At 40.7% G+C, this 18,031-nt stretch overlaps 1 protein-coding gene across 4 annotated transcripts in view; it reads right to left on the reverse strand.

Annotated features, from left to right (window-relative positions):
* Nucleotides 1-18,031, reverse strand: part of FGD3 (FYVE, RhoGEF and PH domain containing 3) — a 111,931-nt gene that overhangs the window by 73,248 nt on the left and 20,652 nt on the right. The window contains exon 1 of one of the 4 annotated variants that reach the window (XM_074879854.1): nucleotides 13,185-13,241. The exons of 2 other annotated variants lie outside the window; for them this stretch is intronic. The gene's annotated coding sequence lies outside the window, so the exon portion shown is untranslated. Of the gene's footprint in view, nucleotides 1-7,345; nucleotides 7,362-13,184; nucleotides 13,242-18,031 lie in introns of those variants that run through there. One more of the 4 variants, XM_074879855.1, reaches the window with a different exon arrangement.

An 18,031-nucleotide genomic window follows, 5' to 3' on the forward strand; every position in this document is an offset into this window, starting at 1 on the left:
AAGAAATAGGGTAGTATTCATATTCACTATGGATACACAAAAAGCTAAGCTCATCTTTTTGCACAGTGCTTTCAAAGGTAGACAGACAAATTATAGCAGACAGTATCAGTACCATTCACAATTCCATATTTTGCAGAAGCTTTTTATTCTTTGCTTTGTCCTTAATGATGCTTTAAACCAATTGCTGATTTGTCTGGATAATTAACATCCAAAATCCAATTCTTCACAGATGAACTGGAGTGAGTTTGAGTACCAGAGAATGCAGCTATTCATCAACAGACAGTCCTCACTGGGTGGACAATGGCTTGAATTTTACTGCACATTGAAGACAATGCAACTACCAAGATTGAAAGGTACGTAATCTATACCACCAAAGAAAGTATTAATAGTGGTATGATCAGTGAAGGATAAACAAGAAGGCAGTATTTTATCATTGCATGGAACAATAGTACTGATTTGAAAAACCCTATTGCCTACATTAGGCATAGCTGTGTTGAGAAACAGTAAGTACTTAGGTGGAAAACTCATTATGAAGGGAGCTGGATCATCCTGGGCTTAGTGAAACCATATGAAATCTGGTATCCTTAGGTGGTTGTCATTAGTCCATTCACTCGTATCAGTCTAATTGTCATTATTATTATTATTACAAGTAAACCTGTGGCAAAGGTATTTTTAACTCATTGCTCTAAAAGATACATCTGAATTCTTCCTGTTTTGACCTCCCTCATCAAAATTTTAACCCATAAACTTGGCAGATCTGGCAGCATGGAACCTGTTTTGGGCTAATGCAATCATGCAATTTGCAGCCAGTAGCCCTGTAATAACTACCAGCTAGCCCTGCTTGTCTGTAGAAAAGTACTTGATATGCATAGCTTTATTTTCTTAAACACTTCTTCTGACCTTTTTCAATTATTTTTTTTCTTTAAGGTCAAGACAACTTTCTCCCCACCACTTACTGCTAGCACTCAGACTCAAACCATGCAGCGTGCCACGTTGCTGCCTGACCCCAGAGTCCACCCCTTCTCTCCGGGCATGCTTCAAACTGGCAGCAAAGGCACAGACTGAAAGACTTGCATGTCCCCCCTAGATTTAATTAAGTGGCCTAGAAATAAACGCGTTTCGTGTTAATTTACTAAGCATTCACATACTGCTTGAGAGTTCTTCAGTCAGTTTCCACGTACCTAAGCATGAAGAAAACACCTCAGGATTTTCCTTACTCTGAAATATTCTCTTAAGTCTTCTCTCACGCTATCTCAGCATCAAAATGAACATTCAGCCAAACTGCTGTACTTTGGACACACAACATAGGACAAGTACAGGAATAAATGAGGATGTATCATTTAGATAATTTAGCTGTCAACTGAATACTTCAGGGCACTGGATTGTCAGATTCTATTTCAACTTTTTTAAAATAATAACAAAAAAAAGTTAATGAAACATTGTCATCAGAATACCCTGCTCAGAACAGACACAAGAGACTGCTGCTCAGAAAATGCATATGGTAGAAATGACTTATTTTCACGTAAAAGACAGAGCAACCTTTCAAATCAAGGTTACAGATATTCTCTCAAAGCTCTTTGTTTCAAGAGCACTAGATACAGCTACATCTGAATTTTCTTAACAGTCTCCCTCAATTGCAAAGACACCACCATTTAATCTAACCAGCAATGCCCCCGCCTTGGTCTACCCATGCTAAACACCATTGCCAAACAGAATTATGATGAAAGTAGGAAGACATGGAAGTTCCATTGTATACAGCAAAGCATACGCTACCTAGTTTTACCTTAAAGTTTAAAAAAGTATGCAATTTCACTTCCCTGAAAATATAAGAAACCAGGAGAAAATACTGTATTAATGGGAATGTTTGCCTGTCTTTCTGTGACATTTTAAAGTTACCTTTCTAATCATGAGTGCAGGGAGTGGGGGGGAGCTACTTAGCATTTATACCTATTCCAAAATAGCTTTTAATTTCCTGTGAACATTGATGATAATACTGTAGTTTAAGCAATTCTCAACAACGCCAAGCAAAAAACCCAATTCATTCCAAAATAGATAACCCTCTCCTGAAGCAGCCAAGAAACTAACTAGAAATACCAAGTCTGGTGATAAGAAAAATTAATTACCAAGAGTTGTTTGTACTGAATGACAATCTACAGATTCTAGCACCATGACCAAAGGCATGAAATAAACCTATTTCCAAAACCCAATCTCACCCTTTTGCAAACACGGTCACTTTTTTGCTACAGCAGCAAGTGTTTGCTGTCCCTTAATCGTTCCCACCCTCCCCTCCCCATGTAAATACAGACCAACCATAAAAGAAAAGGTCCTATGACAGTAGCATTTTCGGTAAGCTTTACTCAGTGGATCCTTGTCCAAACCATTGACAAATAGTCTTTCTCACAACACTATTAAAAATTCTGTGCTAATCCAACCTCTTTTCTTTTCCAGCCGTATCAGCATGGCTGTGTTGGAATGAGTCTCCCTGAGAAGGACTGTTTCATACAGGTACAGCTGCAGGCAAGCACGGGCAGACCAGGCTTCTACGGTGCGTCTGGCCCAGAGCAGAGAGAGGACACGGCAGACCAGACCTGACTCTTGCAGACCTTATCCAGGATGTTAAAGTTTTTCAAGCCTGAACGTGGACATGGCCAGACACGTGAGTAATCCCACGGATTTCAGGGGGACTGCTCATAGAACTACAGTTGCAGTGTGTACCATGCAGACACTCATCCACAGCTTTCAAAGCCGGGACTACCTATATGGTTGAGAAGTGGTTTATGGGTCAGAGCCCTGCAGAAAGTCAGTCATACACTGAATTTTGAAAGCATTGCCTCAGAAAAGGTGACAAATTACCTGTATTTAATCTTCAAAACACCTACTACTATTATGAAGTCAACTCCAACAAGGCTGTAGGAGATGATGAAAGACATAAGTAATGGTTGTAGAACATGCATTTAGGGAACCACTGCACACCTCACCTCCTGCAAAGCAACAGAAATGCAACTAAGAACACAAATGGAACAGAAAGTACAATTAGAAACTCAACGTCTAGTGGTAATATTAAATAGAAGATATTCTCTAGTCTCTCTATTACCAACATAAAAACCACCAGCTGTCAGTAACGTTCAGTCTTTCTCCAGTCTCAGCCCTCCATGACCTAAATATTCACTGATTAGTATTTCGGCGCATTTAACTCTTTAAGGGCCCAGTCCTGAAGCCCTTCACATTTCTCCATCCAGGCTGCTCAGAGGGAACACAAGAGCACTGGGCACCTCCTTTGGAAGGGAAACTCAACACCTCTCAAGATCAGCACGGGAGCTCCGTTAGCCCTCTTGTGTCCTATCTAGTCCCATGCCAGTATAACAAGTTAATGGCAATTGCCGTTCATTCCGCTTCTCACAGCAACGTTTCCAAAAAAGGGCATTTTATCAAACCAAACATTCAATAGCAGAAAGAAATGGTAAATCCTGTGCTGAAGGACAGAATTTAACACAGGCGTGAGATATAGATGGTGGGACTAATGGTGCAGATTCATACTACACTTAACCTCCTCCAGCTGCAGGAGTCCTCCTGCCCTGCCCACTCAGCCACAGACACCGCATCATTCTTGGTTAGAAGGTTTCTGTCAGGTCAATAAACTCTCCCAACTCTGAACTGATTCAGCTCATCCCATGCACGGAGAAGTGGTGTGAAAGCAGGCTGCACTTTGGGTGCCAGCAAGACACAGAAAGTGGAACTGGGCTCCGAGACGTCTCCTACCACGGTACAACAGATAGGGCAGCTGTTTTGACAAGCCCCACGCTCTGCAGAACCCTGGGAATGATACGGTTTACAGCAACTCAACTGGCCAGTAAGCAGCAGCACTGCATCTCAATTATTTTTGCCTAATGGCATGGAAAAAAAATTCAGAAACCTCTTGTTCTCCAACAAAATACTCTCACTGGGAATCAGCAGTATTCAAAGTATCCAAAAATTGATACTTTTTTTTTCCTTCTTAAAAACAAAGTCACCTTTACAAGTAAAATAACCAGTTTCATCTTCCCACCTTCTCAGATCATGGTATTTTGACCAGTCATTCAATAAATTTAACCCAAGTTAAAACCAGCTTGTCTTTGATAACCAAAGAGGTTGAGACCTTTAACTTTTCCAGTGAAGCGTTTTTTCCAGACCTCTATCATTTTTGTGGCAAGGGTTTTTTAATGCCACATCTCCATTTATAGGGGAAATGAAACTTCAGCTGATCCCATGCTTAAATGAAAATGCTCAATTTTGGTTTCCTGTTGGAACTTGCGAATGCAGAAACTTTTTTTTTTTGGGGGGGGTGGGGAGGCAAAGAGAAATAGCTCTAAAAACAGGATTAAATTTTAACAATGAATTGTGAAATTATCCGCTATGGTGAATTCTTCACTTTTTTGGACGGTCAGGGGGAGGGACCCTATAGTTGGAAAGAATTTTTGGACCTTGGATACAGTTCTTCACGGCAGTCCAGACACCAGCAGTCCCCATGTACTGGGAAAGACCAGGAAGGACTACACTGCAAGCTAGCACCGGTCTCTGACACAGAGCAAAACCAGGTTGTTCCTAATAAAATACTGCAAAAGAATATTTGTAGGACTGTTCTGTATTCAGAATAGTTGCAGGACTACCCAGTCCTATTCTGTAGGACTGAAACCAAGTCTTTCCTTCTCTTTCCTTAGAAATGGACAAAATTAATAGGAACAAATAAATACAAATGCCTTGATTTCGGGTGTTAGTGAGCTCTTAAAGCGCTACTGCTAACATCAGATGGAGTAAAAAGCAAATCTTCAATCTCCAGGCCCCTTAAGGACCAGGAATGCTGTAATGCCATCTTCACTGCCAATCTGTCCTATCCCCATTGTGCCTTCATACATCTACAGGGGTTTGTTTTGGTGTGGATTTCCTTACAGCACCAAGCTCAGCTCAAAGCTTGGGAGTAAGAAAGGGTTTTGTTCTGTTGTTTGTGGTTGGTTTTTGGGGGGGGGTGGGGGGGTCGCTTTATGTTAGGTTTGGTTTGTTTTTTCACTACTCCTAAATTCATGACTTTCAAGTCTTTGCCTCTAGCATTCATGCTATGTTTCCTAACTTTAAGGATCTAGAAAGCGAGATAGGTTATGCAGATTTTTGTGGTTACATAACTCCATCAGATTCTTGCTCTTACTTGTTAAGATATATCACTGATATATCTCATCATTTTAAGCCTCTGGCTCAAATGAAATCTTTTCTCAGATACTCAAGATGAACTTCTAAAGGACTGGATTTTCCACACATATTCTGCTATATTCAAAATAATGACATCAGGTAACATTAAGTAGAAGGGGAAATAGGCTGTGTCACGTAAACATGCTTCAAAGGACACAATCCTACCCGGCTCTAGGTAATTCCTGTTAAACATTACTTGGTACTTCATCCCCAGCATCAGGCAGAACTCAACACTTTCCCAAATTAAAAGAAGTCATTATATTATTCATGTGGCAGCAAGTAAAGCATCAGGTTGATGGGAGTGGAGAGGAAAACGGCTGGTTCTTCATTTTCTCATGTCAAGCATGTAGGGTAATAAGACAAAGACAAAAGTCACTGTCATGTTGTATTTGCTTTCTAATTGCCTCAATACTGAAACATGCTCACAACTCTGCCACATGGGCAAGTAAATCCATATGTTCTTAGAAAATGTCATGGATACTACACTTCTCCTCCAGGTTTACATAGGCACAAGTGACAATTGCAATGATTTTTACTTCCATTTACCCCAATTACAGCAGTTTTTTCCTATCAAGAAGTATGATGATAACTCAGAAGTATGTAATTACCCTCCTCTACTGACACTGAAACATCACCTCCACAGAACATCTACTACTACTTGTTATTCCACTAAATTCACTACAAATTATACACAGGTTGCTGTCGCAAGTATGAAACAAACACTTTTCCTCCCATCCTACAAACCCTGCCAAAAGGAGGCAGATGGCGGCACTAGGGAGAAATCTCCAGGTAAGATGTCCACTCCCTGAAGTAAACACTCACCTAGAAGATTCCTGAGCTGGGTCACCCCAAAACACTATCCACAAACTAAGCACCTGTCTAACTCCATGCATGTGCCTGCAGCTATGGGAGTGAAGACCAGAAGCCAGATGCTCTCCCACCACCACTCCCCAACAAAGCCTCGCTGCAGCCACTGCCCTCCTTGCACACCCTCTCTAACCCACTGAGCCTTTCACTCCCTCCTAAACACAGTGCCAGCACTTCAGAAGAGCGTGAAGTGCCCTGTACGGTCTCTAACCCTTGGCAGGCTGGAAAAATCTGTGAGTGGTAAAATTTGAGTGCCTCAGACTGACAGGGGAACTGAACAAAAATCTCACACCACCCTGGGCAGCATGTCTTCAGTAAGTCCCAAAGAGTGGGAAGGAACAGCTAGCACCACGTCTTGCAAAAATCTCCACCCTCTTCCTACCTCGGCGGTGCATTCAGCACCCCTTAGCAAAGAAGGGTGGAAAGAACTGTTTGTTTCTTGACCACGATCTGACTTTTTTCTTGCTCTCCCTGAGCTTGCCCCAAACTCCAGCCATGCCTGAATGAAAATGCTCCTTACACTTTAACTTGTACATAACTTTCAGAAGTCCCCAGGCTCCACGTCTCACATGGCAATGTCACGAGAGCACAGGAAGCCCCGGGGACCATACAAGAGCTCAGCAGAAGTTTTCAGGGCTGCAACGCTGGAATTGCAACGGCTGGAAGTGCTCGTGTCCTTGTTTAGATCCCACCTTAGCCGTACAGCAAATTATATACATTGGACTGCGCTTAATCAAAGAAAATCCTGCAAACATAATTTACTTTAAGAGCTGGATATCATTAAAAGTTGCATACCAAGAAGAGCTGTAAGAGAACGCATAAATAACAAATATTTAGAAAACAACAAAACAGAAAAGAGGTGGAGGGAAAATCTGATCCAGGTCCCCATGTTGTCATGGTGACTTCACAGCCATTATGTACTTCAGACACATTTAGAGGAAAGCTACATTTTTACCCTTCCCCAACCAAATAATGCAAGGAAGAAAAAAAAAAATCCTGCCAGTTCATCACAAACCAATCAAAGGGCAATCCAATCCTTTGATCAGGCAGCACCCCTAACATATTTTAATGAATACTGTTACTGCACCGTGATTCATGTGCTCAGACAACATGGAAACAGACATAAGTAGAAAATTAAAAAAAATAATCTATCCAAACCATTTATCATACAAGATGAAGATACTGTTTGAAAGATTTCTGACCACGTTTGTATCAGACAGGTTTCTGCTTTCAGAATATTTAAAAAATAATTACTTACATCATTTCATTCTCCCCCGTTTGCAGATACTGTTTGCAATTGGTTTTCTTTTACCAAGTACTACTAGTTCTACATGCTACTCTTATCACACATAGCAGTCAAATAGCCTTAGCCTGCTCAAATATAATAAAATCCTCTCAACATCTACACGCAAATGCTGCATAAATACGGATTTTTGAAAGCATGCACCATAGAGATCATAAAATCAATCCAGCTCATTACAGCAGGAAACACAGCAAACGCTTTACTACCAGCTTCTAAATTGCTCACACAGAGCAAGAATTGCCAAATGCCACTAAACATTCCCACTTCTACACCAATAAAAGGCAAATGCATAATATAGTCAAAGAGCAGGCATCTGTTAAGACACCATTTTCTAAACGATACCTGTAAAGACATTAAAGACTCCATGAGAAAGCAAGATTTGCAACGGATCACAGCATGCAAGCTTACCAGCGGCTCACCAGCACAGCCTGGCCAGCCATCTGCCCCTTTCCCCCCCACCTCAAAGCCGTTTCAGGAAATTGCCGCATTCACTTCACAGAAGGATAATTCTGATAACCCCCACCCTCCAAGTTAATCAATTAATAAAGCAAGACTCTTTTTTCCTTACTAAGCAATGTACAGACACTAGGTCACTTGAAGGTTGCCCGTTCTTTCCTGCTGTAGGGCCTCCCAAATAACAACTGACCATCCAAATTCAGCCCTTTTTTTTTTTTTTATATTCATTCAAAGCTGTAGGAATACACTCAGCCCTTGACAATGCCAGCTTGCATGATGAAAGAGCAAAAGTAGTTTTGAGGCTGCAGAATGCCTTCCCTGGGTTACCATGGAAATAAATGTGGGAAGGGGAGGGGGCTTTGCTGATGGTAGTGCTGCTACTCAGTGGAGATGCTTTAAGGCCAGGCTGCGTGGGACTGTACACCAGAAGAAAATGTGTTTTACTACTACCACTATAATTTTACCGGCACTTACTTTCATTTTCACCAAATTTCATATAGTTGAAAAGCATGAAACTTCTCTGAGATCCTGGGGGGATGCGGTTTGAAACAAGTGCGGTGTTATGAGCCCTCCAAAGAGGAGCTGGAGAACTGGAACGTTATTTACATATTGGAATTTCCACAGATGGGAATCAATGCCTAAGTGCAATTAAAAATTGGTTGACAAGGATGAACCTGTTGCAGAGCTGAGGCTGTAGCAAGGGTGACTAATTTCAGGAAGGCTCAATAAGGAGCATCAGCTTATCATTGAAATGCTGGGCAGCATTTCTGTTACAGACAATTATCACACATAGTATGAAACAGATCACCTCAAAGATTTTACTGTTGTTTGCACGATTGAGAAAAGCCCATCAGCAAAGGCAGGGCGGGCACTGCCATACACCACTCCATGGCTGCTCCTCCAGTGAGACCCTGACCTCACGCCACATCGACTCCCCCTCCTTGGATCTTCTCAGAGTTCCCGTTAAAAGTCAACCAAAATAATCCATAGTAGGCTGAAGTCTGGCACCAAAATCCTGGTGAGGATAGCCAATACAATCTCATCACACTGATTAAATTTGATACAAATTTAATTTTTATCAATTCAAGAGCTGCTAGGTGCAGTGACGTTAACGCAATGCTTCTGATCGAAGCGCAAACTCATTGTCCAATATTTGCCACAAAGCAACAGCAACTTCCACAGACATCAGTTTACCATTAACTATTACTGATGTGTTTAAATTTTGCACGTGAAAAAAGTCCCCGTGCACTGTCTCTGAACACATAGGAGTTGTTAAAGGTTTTTTAATAATAGTTATTAAATAGAGAGCTCCACCTTGGCACACTAGCCAGACCTCCTCTCTCCTCAGCCTCTCCTTAGTGGACATCAAGAAGCCCGAGTTACACAACAGACCATTTTGGGTTTGCAAGCACAGCAGCTAAAGGCGATCCACTACAAATTCCACTGTATGTGTACTTTTAACCCCTTTCCAGTGGGTTTGTTTAAAAAGTTAAGCCAAGAAGAGAGAAGGGAACCGAGCTGTGGGCCATACAAAGGACAGACGTGGATTAACGCTGAGGCGAAGACACCGTGAGAACAGTTGCGAGCCAGCTGGGCCCAAGGTTGGAAAGACCTGTCAGGCTGCGGAGTCTCTGCAGAAAACCCTGGCTGTGGCTGCTCCTGCAGCTGCTTCAGCCAGTCCCAGCAGCAGCTGCCTTCTCCCTGGAGCTCTCTACTCATCCCCCCAATCCCACATGGGGTAAAGGAGACACCACTGGGGTCCCAGTGCCCCTAAAGAGGTGGCTGATATCTCCCACCCATATGGGGCCATGAGAGAACTGGTGGGAGGAATATCCGAAGCTGGGTCCCTTTCTGACTCCTCTCACTGCAGAAATTTCTGCCTTAGTTTGAGTTGACAATATGCAGCTTGTGCAAGAGCATTTTTTTTTTTTGATGGGAAAAAAAAAAAAGAGTATGAAAAAAATCTTTTCCCCAAAAACATCTCACAGCAGGAAGATGAAGTAATATTACATTTATACACACACCATCCCTAGAAGACGTACAGCTGGTACAGGAGTGGAGAAGCCCCAGAGAGAAGGGAGTCCATCTTCCTGCAAAGCATACAGCTAACAGCCTAATCCACATATTTCCACCTGTTTTCCTCCCCAGCCAAACAGGATTTCAACATTTATTTACTAGGCCATAAATCAAAAAGCCTAATATAAATAAAATGCAAATCTTACTTATTTTATGACAACACAATAAAAATAAGTTTTGCTGATTACAAGGTATCCACATCACCCAGATTCTCTGCTTCCCTGCGCTCCTACAGCTGCCCCCACCATCACGTCTTTATAACCACTAATAGGAAAGTTTCACTCAAAGCAAAATCCCAATTCCTACACAGACTCAAGGAAGAGCAGAACTAAGTCAGCCAAGGCAAACACAGCAAAACACCATAAAACACCAACTGCTACAAACAAGAAATGGGGAAGGGCTAAAAAGGTTTAAAAATCCAAACAGCCAGAAACCAGAGTAGCCCAGCTACTGCTGCAGCCACAAGCCAAGGAGCGGCTCTGTACGGCTCACCTAGCCTGGTCTCACATGTCTCTGGCCTTACCCCCTCGCAGCGAGGGGCGCCAGCTTTCCACTGCGCCCCTCTCACACACCCAGCAGGCACAGACCAGCACAGGACGGGGCTAGTCTGGAGCAACTCATGTGTCCACTGCCCAGCTGGCAGCTGCCAACCTGATGGTTTTGCCCACTTGTCTCCTCCTCTCTAGGGACCTGTCTATTTGGCTAATGAATTTTGGAAAAACTGAAAGGAAAAAAGAAAAAAAAAAAATATTCTGGCTCTCTTTACCCCTTTTATCAACCTGCTCTGAAATGAGCCTGCAGTCTCAAGAGCAACGAAGGACAGATAGCATAATTGCATAAACCTCACTTCCTCAGGAAACCAGATTAAAAAGCCACACTGTTGACTACCAAGGAAGCTCAGCAAGATCAGGGGAATTCACATGGGAGCAGCTCAGATGTATTACTCTTTTCTTCAAAAGGTAGCCTGCCAGGGAGAGACAAAGGTGAGGCACAGTAGAAGGCCAATAAACTGCAGAAACAGCATATATTGATTATCAAAAGTCAAAGAGTATTCTTTATATGTATATACGTATACATATACATACATGTAAACACATGTTTATATGCATATACGTATCCAGGTATATCTGGAAAGGATAGCCAAGAGGTTTCTTCAAAGACTACCTGAACAAACAAAAAAGCCTTACTGTTTCAGACTTTCTAACAGCTAAAGAGCACTAGACTCTTACTAGCCTACATTCCTGTGATTAAGTGGCTAATACCACCGTGCTCAAGCAAAGTAACATACATATCATACCACGTCTCCTAGTAACAAGGCAAGTATCAGATGTGCAAAGCTGAGAGGAAAAAAAACAGACTTTAGTCTTTTATTGAGAAAGAATAAATCGAACGAAATTACAAGTGAATGGCTATTGATTACTATGTGATCCTCCTGTAACCTTCTTGAAGCCTTTTATTAGAATTGTTCACACTCAGAGAAATGCAGGTAGCTTTTAGATTATTGATAACCTCTCGATGGAAGAAGAAAATAGAGATTTTTTTTTTTTTTGAAAAAAAAGAGGCTATTGTTAAGGATAAACTAACACTTCAAATCACGTACACAGCAAAGCAGGGAACAAGAGTGATGTTTACCCTTCATTTAATACTTTGACAACTACATTCACCTGCTAACGAAACAAAGGAAACACTGTCAGCTTGCCTAAGTGCAATATATATCTGCACTCTATATATATTTGATTCAGACACTTGAATTGCTGTGTATCAGTAGCTGCATGCAGCAAAAATCACCAAAACCCCCAGAAGATGCAGCAAATCACTCAAGCGATATGGTAACACTATGCAAAAGAGCCATGTTTTTTGGAATGGAGTAGTAACTTTTAAATAACCAACAAAAAATATACAATTATTTGTCTGAGCGTTACACAAGCACACCGTGTAAATACATTACAGCTTCCTAAGTAGAACAACTAAAAGTGAAACGGTACACCAGCTCATGAAAATGGAAATTTATAGAGGTATATGTTACATACAAGGACGGTCTGTGGTTTGCAATATGTATTTTTACAATTTTCTCCTATGCAGAGCCGACTGTGTGGGCAGGCAGACAACATAGGATGCTTTTTGTGAGCCATAGAGGTCTTCCACATATTCTAACCTAGTTGAAATCACCAGAAAGGAAGCCAAGGTGATTTTTCAAAAGATGACTTCAGAACCCTCCTTAAGTTTCCAACATTTTAAAACCCATCTCTGGTAATGACCAGCATTTCCTTCTCGTACAACAGCAGAAAAATTCCTCACATGCACTAATAAGGCTTACAGATGCTACCCTAAAAACAGCTGGTTTAAAATGCCAATTAAAAAAAATTTTTATGAAACAGTTTTTACAAATTTTTTTCTTTCCCCCGAATCTGCAATTACTACATGGGCATTGCAACTTTAGAGCATGATGTTTCCAATCCACTTGGCATTTCCAGCATTAAGCCAGCAATGGGGTTTTATCACTGTTCAGTTGCAAGATAAATTTTTGAAAACCAAATAAATTTTGAGAAAATGCAAGCAGCTTTGCTGCCAGTCACCTCTGCTGCCAAAATATATTCCTTTGAGAACTCAGCACCTTTGATTTTTTAGGCTTAAACAAACTAAACAAAGTTTTGCCCTGGTCATACAGATTTCTACAACTTATTTTAGACACTTCCCCTTAAGATCCTGCAGGAAAAAGAAAGAGAGAAGTTTAAATCACTTGTAGGGTGTAACTGGTGTCAAAAAAAGGTTAAACACCTGAATAACTTCAGCTACTTAAGTCTGCTAATTTTTCTTCTAAAATGAAAGAAATTATTCAGCAATAAAACCAGATGAATGGGTCTTTATAAAGAGATCTTTGATACATCCATTTCATACCACATGTTCAAGAAGTGTATTAAATTTCACTGTACTAGCAATAGGTTATTATTATCATCACCATCACCACCAACACCAGACAGGCAGTGCTGGTAACTACCTTAAGCAGCAAACACTTATGACAGTCTTCAAGCCTCGGGCTGCGCGTCACCAGAGCGCTCTGCTCTAGAACCATGTCAGGGAGCGGCAGGAGAAAGCCAAGAACCAAGCCAGCGAGAAGTGGGGAAAGGGGGGGGCATCGTTAGTCCTGAAAGTACAATTACATTAAATCTATCAGAAACAAATATGAAAGTGTGAAGTGCCTTCTTCCAGTCTCATTTTATTTCTATGGTCACCATGCGCTTTGAAAGTAAGTAGAACTTACTTGTATGAAGTCACTGATGTGAGCTCTATAATTTCTTCCAAAACATTTAGAAAAGAGGAACATAAGTGGAAAGCAGAAACAACAAAATATGATGTGCTTATTTATTCACTGTTGACTTTGCAATTTCCAATTCGGTTTTTATCAGGACAAAAACCCATGGACTCATTTCCTCCAATTTCCAGCAAAATTCATTATTAAAACACAGAGTTTTAAATAGACCATGACTTCACACAAAAAACAAAGATAGCCTTTGTGCAAGGAGAACCACAGTTGTCTACTTTGAATGGCGCATAACACTGAACCCCTTCAGCAAGAGCGTAACCCAGGCCAATTCTTTTTTATATATATAATTCTTTTTAAAAAATATTTTATATACATGTCATTTTTTAATATATAATTCTTAATTTTATATATACACACTTGCATATATTATACATGTGTACACATATATACACCTTTAATACCTACAAACTTAAAGAGGCAGTTTGCTGCTGTTACAGTAATTTTTCATTATTAATTTTACGCATCATCTCTTGAAGAGTAATAGGAATAAAGACTTATTCACAAATAACACCTCAATGAAGAATTTTCTTCCAAAAACACCAATCTCTGCTGCCATAGCAGACAGTGCAAGAGAGCAGCACACTGTTAGTGCTCAAATCTTGTGAAGTTCTGAAATCATCCTGGTACGAGAAAAAAATCCAGCAGTACAGACAGGCAGAAAAACGCTCACATTTACTTATTTGACAAGAAGAGGGGCACTTAAATCCACGGATCCTTCCCAAAAGGGTTCATGGGGCAAACTGCAAGCAGACACCTTCATTAGAGGCTGCATTTTCTAAAGCTCTACTGTTACATATCCTCCTGCCAAATCCCAGACACAGTCTTCAGGATATCACATTCTTCTCCTCACCCCCAAAAAAAAAAAAATTAAAAAAAAAAATATATATAAAAGATAAACCCACCCCCACTACCAAACCCCAGAGGTGGTCTCCGCTGAGCCTGCTCCTGGTGCCTTGGTGGATGGTGACAAACTCCTCCATGCAGCACTGAAGCTGGACACAGCCTCTGGACGTGCTTCAGGGGGGTGTGGGGAGGGGACAGAAGGGAATGGATGTTTGCAATTAGCTGAATATGTGTATACATATGATGTAGGTAACCCATTGTCTGCATTTCTGTGGATTTCACAGGTTTTTTGGAAGATCTGGGATGTGGAACGCCAGTCCCTACACTTTGATAGCAGCTTGTTTGACCAGTGTCTAGTTTTAATTTTATTATTACTACAAAAGCACCTATCAATCCCAAAAGAAAGCAGAGCCCAGTGAGATAGGCACTGTACAAATACTTACTAAAAACAGTCTTTGTTCACAGTCCAAACAAAGAATGCTTGAAAATGAAAGAAAAATAAAGAAAGAAAAAAAGAAAAAAAAAAAAAAAGAAAGTGTTGCCAAGGTTTCACAGCGGGAACAGAACTGAAGCATAGACTCCTGGCCAGTGGTCGTCCTGCCCGGCTCCCGTGACAGGGCTGCCTCCCCCTCCGGCACCAGCTATTGAACTGGTAGTATCATTTTGGAAAAAAAAAGAAAAAGTAAATGGGAGCCTTTGTTTTCCCACTCCCCAAGGTAAATAAATGAAGTACACGTATTCTTGATGCACACAACTCCTCACTGGCACATGGGAGAGGCAGGGAAATTCTTCTGGGAATCCCCTGCTAAAACACCGGCAGAATATCACTGGCGCTACAGAAAGCAAATCCATACATTAGTCATGGTCCAATGCAAACAGAATATGCAATTCTGCAGAAAAAAAAAGGTAAAGGAACACACAGAGAATAAACACCGTGCAAATAAGTTAGTACCATAATAGCATTTCATGCAAGAAGTAGTAAAAAAACCACAGTATTCTACCATACAGATTCATTTGCACTGAGCAGTAAGTATATTTGCAATGAAATCCCTTAAAAGATTTAAATTAGTGCTTCCAAGCAAAACTTCAAGTCTTTCAAAGAACGTGCTTCCTCTTCATGCTACGCTGAAGCAGGGTCATTCCACAGCTGCCACTACAAGGTTCAATGTTTGAAAGGTCCTGTCCTCCAGAAGTAGAAGAGCACTGGATTTCCTTTCACAAGTCTATTAAAAATTGCTTTTGAAGGCATCTGTTGGCACATGGAAAGAGGCAGGTGGGATTATATATAGGTTTAGATCAAAGTAATACTATACAGAACAGAAACCGTATTTTTATAGGGATCTATGTGTAAATATGGAATGCTCTAAACAGGGACCAAGTCTCATCCACATGCCAGAATACAGCAGTCAGCCACAGAAATTAAAAGGTTTAACCGAATTCATTAACAGCTATTTTTCACAAGTAAATGTGACAGAACCCTGCAATAGGAGAGTCTTCTCCTGTGTGCTGGTTTCAGGCTCGGTGCAAGCATCTCCCGCTGGGGCAGGCAGAACGTTACACTGCTTTCCTCTAATGAAATACCCAACTGGACCGTGAAGTCTTCTGGTTGCTCTCACTCCATTTTCAAATTGATTCAGAAACAACAAAAATGGTGTTGGACAAAATACTCCGTGGAAATTTGCACAGTCACAAAGAGACCATGATTATATTAGCAACTCTACTTCTGATTTATGAAAAAAGCTTTTGCCTTCAAAGCTTTATTCTGCAGCTTTTGCAATTATCTGTACATGTGTATGCTTTCATGTAAAACAAAGCAAAGGTCTTTTTTTAATTTTCCCCTGCATTTTATCCATTGCTGTAAAGAGAAAGGTTACAATTCACTCAATTGCTCATTTCTGTACCAGGCTTAAGAGGTACAAATGACCTAGTTTCCTTGCCAGGCACTAGCAGCAGCACACTTGCCTGGCATAGTAAATCAGTGCATCTTGCTACACCAAGGGAAAAGTTAAAACTGCCCTGATATAAATTAAAAAATAAATAAATCTGGGCACTCCTATTAATTTCTGTACTGCATCAATCAAAAATCAATGCCTGTACTAAGATCTGTAAAATTACAATCAATTCAAGCCTGTAGTTTCTAGAGCCTTCATCTTGGATTCTGGAATGTGTTCAATCCTAATTAATCAGGCTTAATGATAATCTTATTATACAAAAGACTTAAAAATAAAAAAAAAAAAAATCCCAAAGCACTTTATGAAGTAACATTTCCATTGACATGGAATAATATATCAATTACAGAAATTCAGTCACCTCCCAGCTGAGATTTAGCAGGTTTTTGCTTAAGGGAACCAGACAAAGAAAAACAAATTAATGTACTGAATTCTTTGATTTCTGCCAGCTGCTATTTTGCAGCACCCTTATGGGGCGCCAAGCACGGCTATTCAGAGGAGGCTGCTCCATGACCAGAGCCCGGCCTGAGATGCTTTGGACCCAGAACAAGCTCAGTATTTGCAGGAGAAGGATTTACTTTTGTTCTCTTATTTTTCAAATAACCATGAAACTACATCCTGGCTTGAGGAATAAAGGTTACCAGGCCCTCTCGCCTTGCACTAACTTGCCTATTTTATGGCACCCAGGGCTTCTATTTTCAATGTTGTTCTTTTAAGCACAGTCTCTTGCATGGGTTTAAATGTCTGGCACAAGACAGTCAAAAGAGTTCTTTGTTCTACCTTGCTGCCAAGAGGTTTGGATTTGGGCTGGTTATCATTTGTTTCGTCCATACTAATGACATGCTTTAGACAAACATTTGGCAACGCATTCTTGGCTCAAAAAACCCATTTTCTCGAGGAAATATCTTTCCATATTGCTAAATGAATATGAAAAAATAGGATCCTGTATGGAAAAGGTGGAAAACTACTGTACTGGTTACAGAACAAAACACAACTTGGATCTGTTGGACTACAGGAAAAAAAAAAAAGTAGGGCACAAGCGAAGCAAGGAAAGGCAAAACACCATATTCAAGAAATACCCGGGTTTCCCACAGTGAGAAAATGTGCGCGCTGTGGAGTCAAACAAATTACCCGTGCCCCCGTGCCCCGGTTATTTCCAACAATACTAAACCAGAGCTTCACTGAACCAACTTGTGACTGTTGTCCTGCTGTACTTTTCTCCAACCTGTAAAAAGCTCAAGTTGGTACTAAGCTAAATATTTTGTTGCCATTGGAACTTTACTGCCTTCTGCCTGCCTTCAGGATCTGTTCAGATCCTCTTTAATCAAAAAGAAAATTTAGTTTTATGCTCTTTCGTCCACTTCAGTAGTACACCTTGAGAAGATTTGGATTTTTTTTTTAAATGAAACAAGTTGCTTTGATTTTAAGAAGGACAAGGGACTTTAACTCTTGCAGCAAGACTTGCACAGTGGAGAGCCCCAGGATTGCCGTTACTGGTCCCACAAACACTTCGCCATGCAGCTCCTCCAGAGCCCCACAGACACACAGTAACTGCATCTCAGGCAGCAATAATCTGCTGTAATTTATTAAGTTGAGCTTCAACAGATGTTTAATCACGACTGCGGTTTATCATCAATAAATTTGTCATGCTCGCTTAGCTTTGCTTCTAATTAGGGATGCATCCCATCACCTAATTTCAAACCTCCTTTGAACACACAGTTTAAAAGTTTGGCTTGTCTGAGAATTATTGCCTTACGGTTTTGGTAAAATTCTTTTATAGCATTTTGAGACAAAATTGAAGAAAAGAGTAAGAAACGAGTTGACCATAAGCATTACAAGAAAAGAAAAAAAAAAAAAAGAGCGAAAGCAAAAAACAAAGGATTTGGATAACAGATGGAAAGGGAAGGAGGAGGGCAGCAGAGAACACTACAGATGCATACCATGGCCTGTAAACTATTTCATCCCAGCTTAGCTTTTGTGTGGACAGACTTG

Source organism: Strix uralensis, chromosome 10 (assembly GCF_047716275.1).
Source record: "Strix uralensis isolate ZFMK-TIS-50842 chromosome 10, bStrUra1, whole genome shotgun sequence".
In the NCBI taxonomy this organism is placed as follows: Eukaryota; Metazoa; Chordata; class Aves; order Strigiformes; family Strigidae; genus Strix; species Strix uralensis.